This window comes from Anas acuta, chromosome 1, assembly GCF_963932015.1.
Source record: "Anas acuta chromosome 1, bAnaAcu1.1, whole genome shotgun sequence".
Taxonomy (NCBI): domain Eukaryota; kingdom Metazoa; phylum Chordata; class Aves; order Anseriformes; family Anatidae; genus Anas; species Anas acuta.
In genome coordinates, this window is record NC_088979.1 from 156,649,977 (window position 1) to 156,666,853 (window position 16,877).

A 16,877-nucleotide genomic window follows, 5' to 3' on the forward strand; every position below is an offset into this window, starting at 1 on the left:
TTGTTGTATCCATAACTCTGGAGTCTATATTGTGAATTACAGATTTCAATTTCAGGAATCGCATCTTTATTTTAATGTATAATTGATGCTTATGTGTACTGTAACTCCAAGGTTTTGTGGCAGCCAGTTACAAAAACATTTTGTATGAACAGGATGGCAGCTGACTTCCCTTTCTTTGGTTTATATCACTCGTATGGATATCAAATAGACAGGTATGTCAAAGACAGCCTCTAATTTGTATACTAAACATAAAAAGAAGAAAGCTTTTGCAACGCAGAGTGATTCTGTCAAAAGATTGCTATATACAGGTACTTATTCTGCTTCACTACCATTTGCATATGAAATCTTTCTTGACAGATCTCTGAGTGAAGAGTAAATTAGAAAAGTTAACCACTCTTTATTCATTATTTATGTTTTGTGCAGTCTAAAATAACCAAGTTTTCTTCACATACAGTATGCCAAGGTACAAAATTTGTATAAAAACTAGATTCATAACATATTTTTGTATTCATTTTAAAAAACAGTGTTAGCAATGGTTTTCTGTTTAATTAACCACTAACATTTTAAAGTGTCAAGATGCACGCAGCAATGGAGAACTTTTGAAACTATCCTTCAGACAACAGACAAATGATTAACTAAAATAAATGAAGAGAATTTTGTAATGGACTCTGTAGTGTTAATTGATATGAAACAATAGAAAAGCTGGCAAAAGCTTGAAGGGAAAACCTTCAAGCTGATGTGATGAGACCCAGGAGAACTGATAACAGAGGATATATTGATAAGTATCAAAGTACCATCATCTTAACTTAGACCAAAGAAAAATCAAAAAGAGTGAAATATATATATATATATCAGTTTCAGGCACTGTCTATTTTATCTTGTTATTGTTAAATTTGAAAAGAAGGCCAAGTAAACTGTTTTTGGCTTAATTTCAGTGGTATACCCTCACTCTTTTTTTTTGGCTTTCTTGGTTTTCTTTAGCTGAAGGAAGAAGACAACTTTTTGGGTTTTTTTATTTATTTATTTTCTAATAAAAGATTCCTGCTTTTCATACGCTCAGAACTGCTATTATCTAGATAAGCCTAAGTATTGTGTATTTGTTTGAAGACTTCTTTTTGATAACTTTTTTTTTTTTTTTTTGATAACTTCTCCCATGTTTTTCCACTTTGTAAATGCTTCAGCTGAAGAATATTTTATGAGACTCCCACTCCCTTCTGCCTCCAGCTGGTTATTAACGATGTCCTCTCACTCATTATTATCTTCAGTTATGCAGCTCCCTGCATGGCCATACAGTGAAAAATAGACCAGTGAAATGATCCAACCTAAAATAAAGCTTCTTCTCGAAAGTTGTTTCTTCTTTTAGTCATGGATCATTAAACAGAACTATCAGATGAACTATTGGACCCACAAAGTAAGGAGGACAGCAATTTCCAGTGACAAGGAGAGAAAAAAGGTTCTGGAGGCAGACGGGATGTGAATTCATGGTAAGTGCCCTTAGGATAAGTGATGGAAAGGGGACCCAGCAGTTGCATGATGAGTGCTCTCCCATGAAGTGAGATGTGCTGTTTAGCCTGAAGAAATTTAAAACACAGTTCTTACTTCCCATACTTGTATCTCAATTATCTGCATGTAAACTGCTCTGGCAGGCTGGGAAATACAAATAATTTCTCATTGTGCTGAAGACATCTGGTTCAGAAGCTCACAGAGACACTGAGCTAGCAAAAAGAATCAAAACTCTTTAGCTCAGTGATTCATGCATTTTCTTGAAGAAGGGCACCCGCTTTCCAAGGATTTTAACAGTATTTTACATGTTTTACACTGTGTGTATTTTGTTTAGGTGAAATGATTAAAAGCTTTTTTTGTTGAGGTGAATACTTGGTTTGATTTTCTTGAGTTGGAAAAGTCTCCTATGTCTGAATCACACTTCAAACTCATTACAATCTGGGAAATCTGCAGGAGTGCTGAGTGGAATTTTCCGTAAACTGGTGCCACAATAATGTGCAACTGTGTAAAGTTCAGTTTGCAAATATGCAGGAAAAATCTCAGAAGTTCTGTAGATATTATGCAGGATTATCTCCTGCAAATACTTTTGGTTAAATTAATGTCATACTGATTTCTAGTAGTACAGGTGTTATGAAAGAAAGACCTTGCCAATTTCTAGGAAGAACTATTTGATAATGTAGGATCATCTGAAAACTGAAAATTATTAATTTTTATTACTTTTTTTTTTATTTCAGGAAATTTAATTAATGGAAGTTTATGTAAGTTGAAAAAAATGTTCACAGAGCCACGCATTGAAGACTAAAACAGATAACAGTATAGTAACAAATCCATAAAGGTATCATAGAAAAATTAAATAGTAAAAATTAAATAGATCACAAGATAAGACAAATTTTCTAAAGTAAAGAGCAGACTATGAAAGATATTTTGTCGTTGAAACATGCAAATAGGTGCGTAGTGGGATTTTTCAGATGCTAAATACAAAAAACACCTGAGGAGGTTGGCTGACTCGCATTGATTTCAAAGAGGGTAGAACTTCGTTATCATCAGTGACATAAGAAGAATATCAAAAATGTAATTGAAATTTCACAAAATGTGCGTATATAGAATATGTGTCATGGTGTGCATATGTATCATGGTGGTGACAAAGAGATATTTTTTTCTTGATTACTTAGGTCTCTGAAATGCATGAGGTATGTGTTTTCAGAATGTTGATAGACAAGAAATGCATCATTTATCTAAGGCATGCTTTTGCATAGGTAAGCTTTATCACGAGGAAGAAGTGGGTACAAGGAGCCTACTCCTTCCTTGCCCTGCTCCTTCAAGGCAGTGAAAGGTGTCCCACCATCAGTTAGCTGCCTATGGGTGTCTGGGCTCTAGAAGGAAACAAAGATTCATACCTGTGTTGGTTTTACCATGCTGGGCAGCTGAACACCATAACCGCTCTCTCACTTCCCCTCCTTAGATGAGGAGGGGGAGAAGTAAAGCAAAGAACAATTCACGGGTTGAGATAAGGATAATTTAATTAAAGGGAAATAATTATAATAATTAAAGATTATTATGAACTAAACATTTTAACTAAAGGGAAATAAAAAGGGAAAGGGAAAAAAAATAAAAGGGAGGAAAACAAATAAAACAAATGAAGGCTATGTGGAAGTGCAGAGGAAAGAAATTACTCTCTACTTCCCACAAATGAGTGATGAATGACTACGTCCTTGAAGCAGAGCCTCAATGCATGTAGCCGGTGTTTGGGAGGAGGACCTACATTTTCACAACGAGCGCCCACCCCTCCTCCCTTCTTTCTGTTTCCACCTTTTATTGCTGAGTGTGACATCATATGGTATGGAATATCCCTTTGGTTGGTTTAGGTCAGCTGCCTTGGTGATGTTTCTCTTCTCACTTTTTGCCCACCCCCTAGGAGGGTTAGAGAGAGGCCCGATGCTGTGCCAGCACTGCTCAGCAATAGAAACAACACTGGTGTGATAACACTGCTGTTCCAGCTACAAGTGCAGAGTACAGCACTTTATGGGCTGCTGCAGGGAAAGTTAACATTCCAGCCAGACCCAGTAGAATACCTTTGAAGAACCATTTCTAGCAGCCAACTGTTTTTACATACTGAGAGCTGGGTGTGAGACTGGGGCTCTTAGCAACAGCCTGGCTCATGAAACAAAAATGCTAAGGTCAGGCTTGGGCCTAGAGAAAGAGGCTCCAGCCATGCAATCTGAAGCTCTGAGTTATCCAGCACTGGAGTACAGGGCAACATGGAGTGTCAGGAGGCTAAATTTAACCGTTATTTTCTTAGGCTAGTGCGAGTCACTGGTGAAGGTGCAGAATATTACAGACCTTTCACCATATGGCTCTAACAATTTTGACTGAAAAAAATGAAATTGAGCATTTAATTTATAGCAGACTGGGGGAATGGCACTAGTTTGATATCAGGCAGAATGAGAATTAAGCTAATGGCAGTTTAAAACCAGACCCTGAATGAAGTACTGTTCCAGATTTAGGTGTTTCAAGCTTTTTTAATTATATTGGGTTCCTTATTTGATTTTCAAAGCAATTCATAAACAAAACAGATATATGAGCTCAATCTACTCATGAGAGCATCTGTAACTCTATGGCAAAACTATTCTCTGTTGCCTTTGCAACAGAGAATCAATGGGAGCTTAAAGTTGCACATATGTATAAGCAGTATGCTGATCTGAAATCATAACAAGAATTCCATCATTTAAGAAGAAGCTCTGAATGTTTTAAAATATAACTTTAAAAATAATTTTAAGTAGAAAATTACTACTCAGTGTTCAGTGACACACATAAGAGCAGCCAGAAATAGTATAGTTGTACTTGTCATTTGCATAAAAATAATACTAAGAAAGAATGTGTTATGGTCAGAAAGATAGAACTGACAAGCCAATGAAAGCTGTAGGATATAACATAATCCTTGTATTAAGTATTTCTGGTTTGAGACAATGGATTTCTGGAAGAAAACCTAAAAGCAATTCTTTACAGTTTTAAATCTGTAGAGTTCAAAAACTGGTGAGATATTGCTCTTTAAAATCTGTCTCTAACAAGCCACATAAAGAAAACTTTGCTGAAGTAGGTATTGAAAAAAGCAGCTAAGAGAGTACTTAAAACTGGGAACACAAGCAAACCAGTTGGTCCAAACAATCTGCATCTTAAGGGAAATAGCAAATAAATTCACATAAACCACTGGCAGTGTAGTTTTTAAAAATCATGAAAACTGAAGTGATACAGGAACGCAGCAAAAGAAAAATCTGGTATTAACTTCGTCTCCAATATTTAAGAAAAATGTCAGGTTGTTGTTCTAGCTTTTTCCTAGTTCTTCCATTAATGGCTACAATGTTCTCAGTTGTATTCTTATACATTTTATCACAAACCATTGGCTATCTACAAACAGCCAGATTTATGAAGTATTTTATAATAAGGATAAATGTTCCATCTACTACGTATTTTTTCAGGAAATTTTAATATTGACTTTTGCAGTTGTGTTATTAACACTTCATCTTATTTCTTGACAACTTAACAGTTTATTATGCAAACAGCTACTGTGCAAATATCATGTAGTGCTCACTACTATGCGTATCTTCATTCCATAACATGATTGTTCATAGTACAGGAGAAACTCGAAGAATTAGGTGCATTGTGGTTAATCCTGAAAGATTTTTGAGTATTCTGGCTCTCACCCAGTGAAGCACCTAGGCACATATTTACAGTATCACTAATGGATTTTTTTTTTTTTTTCAAGAGACATACTGAAATTAAAGGCTTTGATTAAAGCATGTGATTAAAGGCTTTGTTGAAGCTACTCCAGGGTGCTCAGGACCACCCATGTCTTATAATTCCATGTTTGCTGTCAATAGGTTTTCAGAATCTGGCCTGTTTCTAATACCACTTTTTAACATCAGTATTTAAAATAAAGTTTTTGTTTGTTTTTTTAAAGTTTCTTTGCAGTTGTTTTGAAGCATGACAGCTGTGGGAAGTGTCACTGTGGTCTTCTCTTCTCCTCAGGATGTTGGTATTTACATGAAGCCAAATGTAACTACACCTTCTATCATACCTCACCTCTTTTTCCATACTTTCCTCCACTCCTTTTCCTACAGAGCTATTATTGATAATAACCTTCTGGTCCAGTGAAGTTACTATTCACTGGAAAAAAAAATAAAAAATTATGCTCTAGCTGGAAGTGCCATGTCTGAGTGCTTTCACTGGTGAGAAACTGGACAGATGCAGCATAGACCTAGTAAAGTCTCTTTAAACTGAGAATCACACACAGAGTTAAAGGAAACAAATCCCACACCCACAACTCTGATTGAATACTTGTATTTTGACAATGTAATGGACTTATTTTTGAAGACAGATTTTCACTGGTGACAGAAAAAATGTTAAAGTATGTACCTCATGTAGATTGTATATATTGAGAGCAGCTCTGAGTAGAACCTGGGTTTATGTGGCAAGGCTTTGGTACTGGGGAGAGGAAGGGAGGTTTGCATGCAGGGGTGGCCTAAGTCAGACCAGAGTCAGCTCCAGCTGGCTCCAAAAGGAGCTGCTGCTGGCCAGAGCTGAGCTGAGAGCAGTGCTGCTTGGGCCTCTGGGAGAGGCAGATTGAAGACAAGGAAAAAACCTGCTGTGCAATAGCAGATGGGAGAGAGAAGTGAGAACAAGCCCTGCAGATGCCAAGGTCAGTGCAGCAGGAGGGCAGCAGTTGCTCCAGGTATGCAGCAGCAGTTCCCCTGCAGGCTGTAGACAGGCCCCTGGTGGAGCAGGCTGTTGCTTGCAACCCATGTGTCCCATGGAGGAGCAGGGAGAATGTGGGAGTAACATGGTAGGGTTTTATTTAGCTGTCAGTGTGAAATCACCACAGATGCTCTGGCTGACCACTGAGAAAGACTTCTGAGAAAGGGCTCCTGCCAATGCCTGAGCAGTAGGGAAGCAGCAGGTGTCCTGTCAGCTCATCATACTGCTGTCAGGTGTATAGGAAGGATAGGCACCATATTTCCTAGGGGACTTAACAATATTGAACAGCCTGGGATGCTTAGAGAAGTTATTTAGTTCAAGCAAACTGCTTCATGTGCCACTTACCTATTCTCTTTTATGTATCACACTAAAATTTCCAATTCTGTGAAGAAGAGAGGGAAGGATTCTAACATGACAGAATGAGGAACAAATGGGTAGGCTGCTAAGGTAAGGATGGCACAGAAAGGATGTGCTTATTTTGTTGTGGTGACTGAAATAACTTCCAGCTATCCTGAAGAATGTGCTGAAAGATCTTAGGAAAGACCCAAAACTTCTCCCCTGAGCTCAAAATGTAATGTAGAGGCAGCCAGTCTACCTTTGCTGATTCTTCTTCTCAAAATAGATTAATTTACCATGATGTCATGAGAGCATTTATTGGTGGAAGGACCTCAAACTTAGTCTTGTGGTCATAAGGAAGATGAATTGAGTGCATAATGCTAAAGTAAAAACTGTTTGATGCTTTGCCCATAAGTAGTAATGGCAAATTAATAAGTAGGTAATTATCTAGAGGGAATAATGTCTTCAATGATGTGAGCATCAGTGTGAATTTCTAGGTGTTTTTTCTTCTGTTTTCATAGGAGAACACGTGTATTTCAGATGTCTAGTTTTGTAAGTGAACAGATATGCATACAGGTGATTGTTACTATTCACAATAAGGAGTAACTCAGTTAAAGCTAGTTTAAGCATGGAAGTCTGGAAGATAGACATATTCATTGTGTGCCTCCCTCCTGTTTTCTCCTTTAGTTTATTTGGATTATTTCTGAATTCAAACCAATAAATCACCTAACTTCTGGAGAAACCTCTGCAGTCTTGACATGAATTATATGAAGCACCTATCAAATTTTGCTGCTGACTTGATGTGACAAGTAAGTTCTAAGAACTCAAAACATTTTTAATAACCAGTCAAAATCACTTACCAAAGCCATAAGAAAACAACCAAACAAACAAAAACAACAGCAACAAAAAAGTTGCTTAGATTAGTTGTGCCTTTGTTCACAATGCTGTATGTAAGTAGCATTGTTGTCACTAAATCTGACAATTTTGAAGAAAAAAACACTCTAAATTGGTACAATTAAGTGCTTTCTAGACATGAAGAAACATGGTTTGTAAGTTATTGTTTTTCTTACAAAGTAAATGGACAAGTGAGAAAAATCCTATAGCCTATGACAAAGAGATGGTTCAGCTGATTTTTATTCAGATTTCTTCACTGTAAGGCTTAGTTGACAGAAAAGGAACAACTATGTGCATATATTTTACTGTAATTAAGACTAGGTACCAGACATGAATGTTGAAAAGGTTACGAGGCACTATAAAATAAAATCACACCTGAGTAGTTCCTCTGGGTTCAGATAATTAATTCTCTTTTCTGAGTGAACAATTATCATATGGGTTTCTGTGCTTGTATGTGTGTAGATGTTTCATGCTTTCAAACTGTTTTGCATTGGATGAATAAATAGCAGTACATTAATTCATTTAAAAAAAAAAAAAGTTAACATTTCTATGATCTAAATATGCAAAGCCTATACAGAAATTTGCCTGACTACATTATGTTTGGTAGTATATATTTTAAAACCATCTTCTGTCAGGAAGAATTAAAGAAAGAGAAAAGGCCCCAAAGAAAAAAAAAAAGTGCAGTGCTTGTTACCGAGTATCTTCTGGTCTATGAAAGAATAATAGCATAAAATCAGAAGAAAAAAAGTGTGAAAAACAGGTTTAAAAAATTATACATATATATATATATCGTATATAATTATATATATTGTTTTGCCTGGATGACAGCAAATCTGGTGTGGGTTGAATGACTAGCTTATGAATTTCAGCTGGGGTATTTTTGCCCCCAGTCCAGTACTTCATCTACATGAACGATGGCTTTCAACTTGAGACTGAAAAACCTAAGCATAGATGCACATGTAACAGTCTAAGTTAGCTGAGCAACCTAAGTGAGCCATTATATCCAAAGGATATCTAGTCAGCACAGACAAGGGGAACCCAAGCAACAATTCACCTGAGCAGCTGAGGTCAAGACGGATAGCAGTCCATTGACATGAAGTGGTATTCCACTGCCTAAATAAATTCGGCTGATGACACTGCAGGTGCTACAGTATGTATCATGTTGTCTCCAGGGTGTTTCACAGTTATGCAGATTTCTTGTAAGCTCTGTGTTATATCAGGTTATATCTCTGCCTCCAATTTTCCTGGCATCCCAAATGGCATTCATGCTTCTGTTTAGAGAACTGAACCCTTCCCCAAATCTGCTGTGACTGAAGCTTGGACACAGCTCACTGGATTATCACTAGTACATATGTACACACATTCAGGTAACTTGGTCTGGAGCTAAAGTCATCACAAATACCCCTAAATTGTTAGATATGTCACAGGGTAGGTGGAATTAGGACTAGAAAATTTCTTGTGTTGTCTTCCTTTCCCAAGAGCCCCAAGCACAGACTGTGCAAAGGAGGTGACAGTCTGATCTATCTAGTTTCATTGAACTATTCAAAGAAAAAAAGTCCAGCTGTAGATTTGGGATAGACTGAGTAAGTCCACAAATTTGGCAGAAAGAAGAATCATGATTTCACTGTCAGAATGCTTCAAATAATCACCTAATAATTATAATCAAAATTAGAAATAAAAGAATGATCATGACTTTGATAAAGAAGCCCAAAGTAATCTGACTGGTTTTGGTAGTCTAGTCTTGATGCTGTATAATATCCTACCAGAGATTTGCAACTATCTTGTTGTCAAAGCTGGATTCCAGTATGAAGCTGAAGAAATAAGAATGTGATTAATTTCTAGTACTTTCCTTCAATTTTAGAGCCACATGGTACAGAAATATTCCTATTAGTTTCTAGAATTTCATGGTTCAGGTGCTAGCAAATTTAGCCAATATTTTAGTATAAGAGATGGAAATCATCTCACCAAGCTTTTGACCATATAAGCACTCATTTCTTCCCCTGAACTAATTTCTAGTTTCCATAAATTGCCAATGAAAAGAGTGATTAATCTCATTTTAAGGTAGGCATCAAACAGAAATTACAATTAGGGAAAACATCTCACTCTGTAAGTCGTAATGATGAGATCACTGAAACCTCTATAATTTCATGACTCCCTGGTCCATCTTGTAATGCTGTGGAGCAGAGCAGTGTTAATCTTTCAGGAACTTTGAAGAAAATGTGCTCAGGGCTTGACTCACTGCACGTCACGCAGATTTCCCTTGGGTATATCTGCAGAGGAGATTTGTGTCTCCTGCATCAACTGCTGTGCCTCAGGAGCCATTTCTGTCTAGCAGGACCCAATGCACAACCCAGGCTTGCTGTGAGGGTTTCATCTGCTGGTGTATGGGTCGAGCTTTGCATTTCATAGTCATTGTTCCTTTCTGAAGATGCAGTTACTAATCTTTTGCACAGTAGTTGAGTAAATTCTATGCTTAATAAACATAGCACATCATTTAAACAGTTCCCGAAAGGTTGCGTGATACTGAGTACATTAGATATAGTTTGTCTGTCTAGACATTTTTATAGAAGGCTGACTTAACAGGTCAATGTTAAATTTAATGGAAATATTTTTAGCATAAATTACTTCAATTGCTTTCCTGCACTGGAGAAAAAAAAAAAAAGCCTACTTTGCCAATGAACACACAGTTATTTGAGTCTCATACCTATTTCATTGCTTACAAAATATCTTTGTCTTTGAGAAAGTGTAAAGAAATGAGTAGTGAGCCTGAATTTACAGATGCTGTTACTACCAGTCAGGAAGTCCTGAAGATTTAAGCCGGGAACATCAAAATTCACGTTCTGAAAATTAAGTGACTGCCCAAAACTCCTCTCTGAACGGTATATTCTGTTGCATGGTTCATGTTTCAGTAACAGAAGCAAAGAAACAAAACAAATAACAGCAAACCACATAATCCTGGCTATTATCAGAAGCAGCAGAAAGCTGGTGGTACAGAAGGCATGAGAGACAGAAATTAAGCTTGAGGTTATGAGAAGCCCATTATCCTAAGTACCATATGAAGTACTTCCAAAAATGGTTACTTTTAGGTACTGGGCTCATGTTTTTAGGACTAAGGCTTACACTGCGAGAAAACAGATATTACTAAGTATCACTGAAATCAGACACTCATTCTTTATTTTTTTTATTTATTTTTACTGGGCTCTTACCTCTTTCCTGAAAGGAGTACTTCATTCTAGCAGGAGCTAAATGAGAAATTCAATGTGTGTGTAGATCTGCTTTCAGTAGGACTACACGTTACTAAATGAAATGTTGGAGCTGAAGTGTTGTGCTTGATTTGGGCTAAAATGCTTACCACCTTTGACACCGACTCAGCAAAACAGTTAAACGTGCGCAGTTCTCAGCTTTTATTTCCCTTCACCTCAATGAGACATTAGTTATAGGAAGGTATGAATATCATAAAAAGAATTAAACATATACATTACTGTTTTGCTGGATGAAGGCCCAAATGCCTTCTCTTAAAGTATTTATAATAATCCCTAATCCTGTATCTTTGCATTTTAAGGGGGTTCTGGCATTCAGCTGCACTCCTTTTCCTGTCCAAATGACTTCCAAAACTCAGTTCTACTTTCTGGGCTAAAATGCTTGTAAGAATACTGTAATTAAACACAATTACAAAGATGTGCACACTCAATGCTGCATAACCATAATCAATGTACATTTTAATTGTTGTTCTTTCCTCATCAACTATAATTTTCCTGGCTTATTGTTTATGGTCCTTAGTTATCAAATCAGTTTTCAGTGACCCTAGTAAACTCTTTGTAGTTTTGTTGCTGTTGCAGAGGGTCCACTGCACTTCTCTGACATGTAAACAAATACAAACTCAGCAAGGTGGGAAGGTTCAGTAATCTGTAGAAACACTTTTGAATCACAATTTCCATTTGCTGTGCCATTTTTTATTTAGGGCATTATTTATAAAATAGCCTAAGCAGACACACAAAAACAAACAAACAAAATGTGACCCTACCTAACTGCTCCCAGTCCATAATGTAATTGGTGATGGATTTGTGGGGATTATTATATGAAATCAAGGCTACGTTTGGCCTGTTAATATTGGGAGATGTTGGCCTCTAGAAGAGCTGCACTTTAAACTTCATAAATGCAAATAGTTTCTAGAACGTTTTGTGAAATATCTGTGTGTGCTTTTTAAAAAATTTTTATTGTTAAATCTGCAAGTCTGTTGACTAAATATGGTTTTCGTTTGTTTGTTTGTTACAAAAATATAGTATTTTCATGTCAAATCCTTTAATGCTGTCCAGCAGAATTATTTTTAAAATGTACACTGCAATTTTACTTTAGCTGCTACTGTAAGCAGTATTTTTCACCTGTTGTCAAGCAGCACCAAGTTGTGGATCTCTTAGGAGCCATTCATGCAGAAGATAAATGTAATGAAGGGTAAATGGTATGTATGAAATGTAATGTATGACAGTCAAAACCATATTAACCACTTCAGAAACCTGATATACTTATTGGAAACAGCAATCATGGTGAAAAACATGGTCAAATTAGCAGGCTAAATAGTGGCTAAAAAGGTATAAAAATGCTGTTCTGAGTCCTTTATAGCAATGCTGACGTGCAGCTCTTAACTAATATGACGTTTGGTTTATTTATCTCAGGTAAGAATTAAGCTCAAGCCAAGTCTTTAAATGATGCTTTTCGTGATCCAGGGAATATTCGTGGTCTGCAAGATAAGGCAGTAGCCTGTCATATGAGGAGGAAGCTAGTTTTCTTAGGCTCCAAAAACAGTTGGAAGAACTTGTTTTCTTCTACTCCAATGGATAGATGGGCTTCTCCAAAGAGATATTCAGAACATTCACCTTGGTTTCTGCACTGAATCATCCTCTCAAGGAGCTCTTTTCCTCCACTGGTTATCTCTTTTCTAGAGAGAGAGGAGAAGAAGCTGGGATGTGTGCAATTATGTGATGAAACCATCCCCTGACAGTCAATTCTAACCCTCTGGGGCTCAGAGGGTTATTTTACATTGTTTACATTGTTTTACATTGTTTACAATTTATATTACACATATTGTACATCAGACTGGAGAGAAGGAGAAAGTAGAAATAACTGCTTGTTGTCATTTATGAACTGCTTGACAAGCAGAAAGGAGGGAGGGGAAAAAGAGAAAAGCACCAATTCTTTGTCTATAGATAAGAGCAGCTTCCATTAATAGGAGCTTTGTGAAATGTTCTTTTTGGCAAGGATTCAATTACATTATTTCTTTGGTTTTACTTCCCATGGCTCATTGTCAACTGTGGTGGGCTTTGGTGTTCCTTTTTTTCATTTGTTTGTTTTTGTTTTGGATTTTTTGTATAATGTCATCCTAATTCAATCACATCAATCCCACTGTTAATTAGATCTCAGGACCTCACACTCAGAGTTGCTCAAGAGAAGCTCAAAATGGGAAGAGTGAGTAATAACAGATCAGGACTGTGGTACATAGTACTGTTTGGGACAGGCTGCCACCCACTGATTGCTGACTAGTCTCCAAATCTAGAAGTGCAGATGTGCATACCAAACATGGTTAGAAAAATCAGAACCAGAGGGAAAGGAAAAATGAAATAAAAATGAAACTCATCAATAGCACAGAGAAGGAAAGCACATTACATACCATACTAGGGAATCTGAAATTTCTAAACTTTTACGATTACATTAAATTTGTATGTATTATTACTCTTTTTGTATTCTAGAAGTTTTAGGGCTTGCTCTTGCTTTTTTATGCTGTATGAGAGAATGCATGGCTGCATAGTTTGCATACTTGCACCCTGATTTATACTGGAATGCACAATACCTCAGTGCCAGGGAAGCTCATGGAGCAGATTATCTTGAGTGTCATCACGTGGCACTTACAGGGCAACCAGGTGATCAGGCCCAGTCAGCATGGGTTTATGAAAGGCAGGTCCTGCTTGACGAACCTGATCCCCTTCTGTGACAAAGTGACGTGCTTGGTGGATGAAGGAAAGGCTGTGGATGTGGTCTACCTTGACTTCAGTAAGGCTTTTGACACCGTTTCCCACAACATTCTCCTCAAGAAACTGGCTGCAGATGGCTTGGGCTGGCGTACACTCCGTAGGGTTAGAAACTTGCTGGATAGCCATGCCCAAAGAGTTGTGGTGAATGGAGTCAAATCCAGTTGGAGGCTGGTCACTAGTGGCGTTCCCCAGGGCTCAGTACTGGGGCCAGCCCTCTTTAATGTCTTTATTGATGATCTGGATGAGGGCATTGAGTGCACCCTCAGTAAGTTTGCAGATGACACCAAGTTAGGTGCGTGTGTTGATCTACTCGAAGGCAGGAAGGCTCTGCAGGAGGATCTGGATAGGCTGGACCGATGGGCTGAGGCCAACTGTATGAAGTTCAACAAGACCAAGTGCTGGGTCCTGCACCTGGGACACAACAACCACAAGCAGAGCTACAGGCTGGGAGATGAGTGGTTGGAAAGCTGCCTGGCAGAGAAGGACCTGGGAATATTGGTTGATAGTCGGCTGAATATGAGCCAGCAGTGTGCTCAGGTGGCCAAGAAAGCCAACAGCATCCTGGCTTGCATAAGAAGCAGTGTGGCCAGCAGGTCTAGGGAAATGATCGTCCCCCTGTACTTGGCTCTGCTGAGGCTGCACCTCGAGTACTGTGTTCAGTTTTGGGCCCCTCGCTACAAGAAGGACATGGTGGTGCTTGAGTGAGTCCAGAGAAGGGTGATGAAGCTGGTGAGGGGTCTGGAGAACAAGTCCTACAAGGAGTGGCTGAGGGAGCTGGGCTTGTTTAGCCTGGAAAAGAGGAGGTTCAGGGGCGATCTTATCGGTCTCTACAGGTACCTTAAAGGAGGCTGTAGCGAGGTGGGGGTTGGTCTATTCTCCCATGTGCCTGGTGACAGGATGAGGGGGAATGGGCTAAAGTTGCATCAGGGGAGTTTTAGGTTGGATGTTAGGAAGAATTTTTATACCAAAAGGGTTGTGAGGCATTGGAATGGGCTGCCCAGGGAAGTGGTGGAGTCACCATCCCTGGAGGTCTTGAAAAGACATTTAGATGTAGAACTGAGTGATATGGTTTAGTGGAGGACTTGTTAGTGTTAGGTCAGAGGTTGGACTCGATGATCTTGAGGTCTCTTCCAACCTAGAAATTCTGTGATTCTGTGAACTACTTTTCTTAAGCTAGTGCCATGTGAGACAGCAATGGTTTAAAAAAATAAAAATAAAAAAATTAATAAGAATTAATATCTTCCCAATTATCTTTTGTCATCTATAAAATTATGATAGATACTGTATGGTAACAGATACACAAATGGTTCTAAAGCACTTCTGGAAAAAAAAAAAATCTGGAGCTATGCGAAAAGGAACTATTTTCTTGTAGGTCTCATTCAATTATGACAGAATGTTTAAATCATTATTCTGAAGGGATATTTCCAGAGAAGCTCCTCAGCAAAAGTAAGCATTCAGATATTGCCTCTGGCTTTGAATCATATACTGAAAATTTTGCCTCCTCTGCTTACATCACGTGCCAGAAAACACTTTACTGAAACCAGCAGGATGACTCATGAATTAAATACTTTCTCAGTATGAGTAGAAGTAGTTCTTGATCTTTACTTAAACTCTTTTTGTTTACCCAGACAGACCATTATTTCTTTAGTCTTCAGTTAGCATCAATTAATATATCAAAACTTCTGTCTGAAGAGCTCCAGTGAAAATTATCGCTAATGCATGATCTTGTACATACTTTTGTTTAACTTAAATATACAAGTAGTCTTACTGGCTTCAGTGGAGCTACTCACATCAGGTTGTGAGGATATGTATGTTACTAGAATTAGAATCTAATCATAGGAGATTTAACAGAGAATGAACTGGGAGTGTGGGGTGAGGAGGAATGGGGAAGGGAAGGCAGCAAACTGACACTTGTACTCATGAGCAACAGGGAGGAAGAGTGCACCTACCAGAGTAGTGAGGAATGCTCCTCAACCCTCCAAAAATGTCCCGTGAAAGGAGGAAAGCTAAACAGATGAAAACCCAAGTGAAATGCCTCTACACAAGCACAAGTGTTCTTTCTTCAGCTGCAGTAAGCAACACCCTCATGGGCCCAAAACTAGTAGTGAGGGGCCCAAAACTGTACTCAAGGTGCAGTCTCAACAGAGCAGAGAGCAGGGGGATGATCAGCTCCATGCTCCTGCTGGCTACACTATTCCTGATACAAGTTAGGATGCCGTTGGCCTTCTTGGCCACCTGGGCACACTGCAGGCTCATGTTCAGGTGAGTATCAACCAACACCCCCAGATCCTTTTCCTCTGCACAGCTTTCCAACCACTCTGTCCCAAGCCTGTAGCATTGCATGGGGTTTTTGTGACCAAACTGCAGGACCCGGCACTTAGCCATGTTGATCCTCATCCCATTGGCCTCAGTGCATCGACACATCCTGTCCAGGTCCCTCTGAAGGGTCTTCCTACCTTCTGGCAGATCACCACTTCCCCCCAACTTGGTGTCGTCTGCAAACTTACTGAAGGTGCACTTAATTCCCTCATCCAAATCATCAATAAAGATATTAAAGAGGATGGGCCCCAACAACGACCCCTAGGGAGCACCACTGGTGACTGGTCCCCAGCTGGATTTCACTCCATTCAACACTGCTCTCTGGGACTGGCTGTCCAGCCAGTTTTTAACCCAGCAAAGAGTGTACTTGTCCAAGCCATGGGCTGCCAGCTTCTCCAGGAGAATACTATGGGAGACCCTGTCAAAGGCCTTGCTGAAGTCTAGGAAGACTGTGTTAACAGCCTTTAACAGCCTTTCTTGCTTCCACCTGATGGGTTACCTGGTCAGAAGGAGATGAAGCGGGTCAGGCAGAACTTGCCTTTCATGAACCCATGTTGACTGGGCTTGATCCCCTGGCTGTCCCACACATGCTGTGTAATTGCATTCAAGATGATCTGCTTCATAACCTTCCCTGGCACTGAGGTCAGGCTGACAGGCCTGTGGTTCCCTGGGTCCTCCTCATGACTCTTCTTATAGATGGGTGTCATGTTAAAATTCTTTACAAAATATTACTCCCATGTTATGGAGCCTTGAAACCGTTATTACAAATATTACTCTGTGTTTTCTGGGCCAGTAGCTAACATAATACCCTGGGTACAGTATCATCCAAGCACTGCAGAGACACTGTTAGAAGTTCTTTCTGACAGGACTTCAAGTCAGCTGAAGCTCTGAGGTGAAACTATCCGAATCTTGTTGCAGAAGTGAGTGCTTTAAAAAAATGAAACTCATACTGCTGTCATTAATATTGCTTTTCTCTGTCTTGCTTTCTAAACCATTGACTTTCCAGCAGTTTTCAGATGAAACAAACTGTAGGGAATCTTTTTTTGG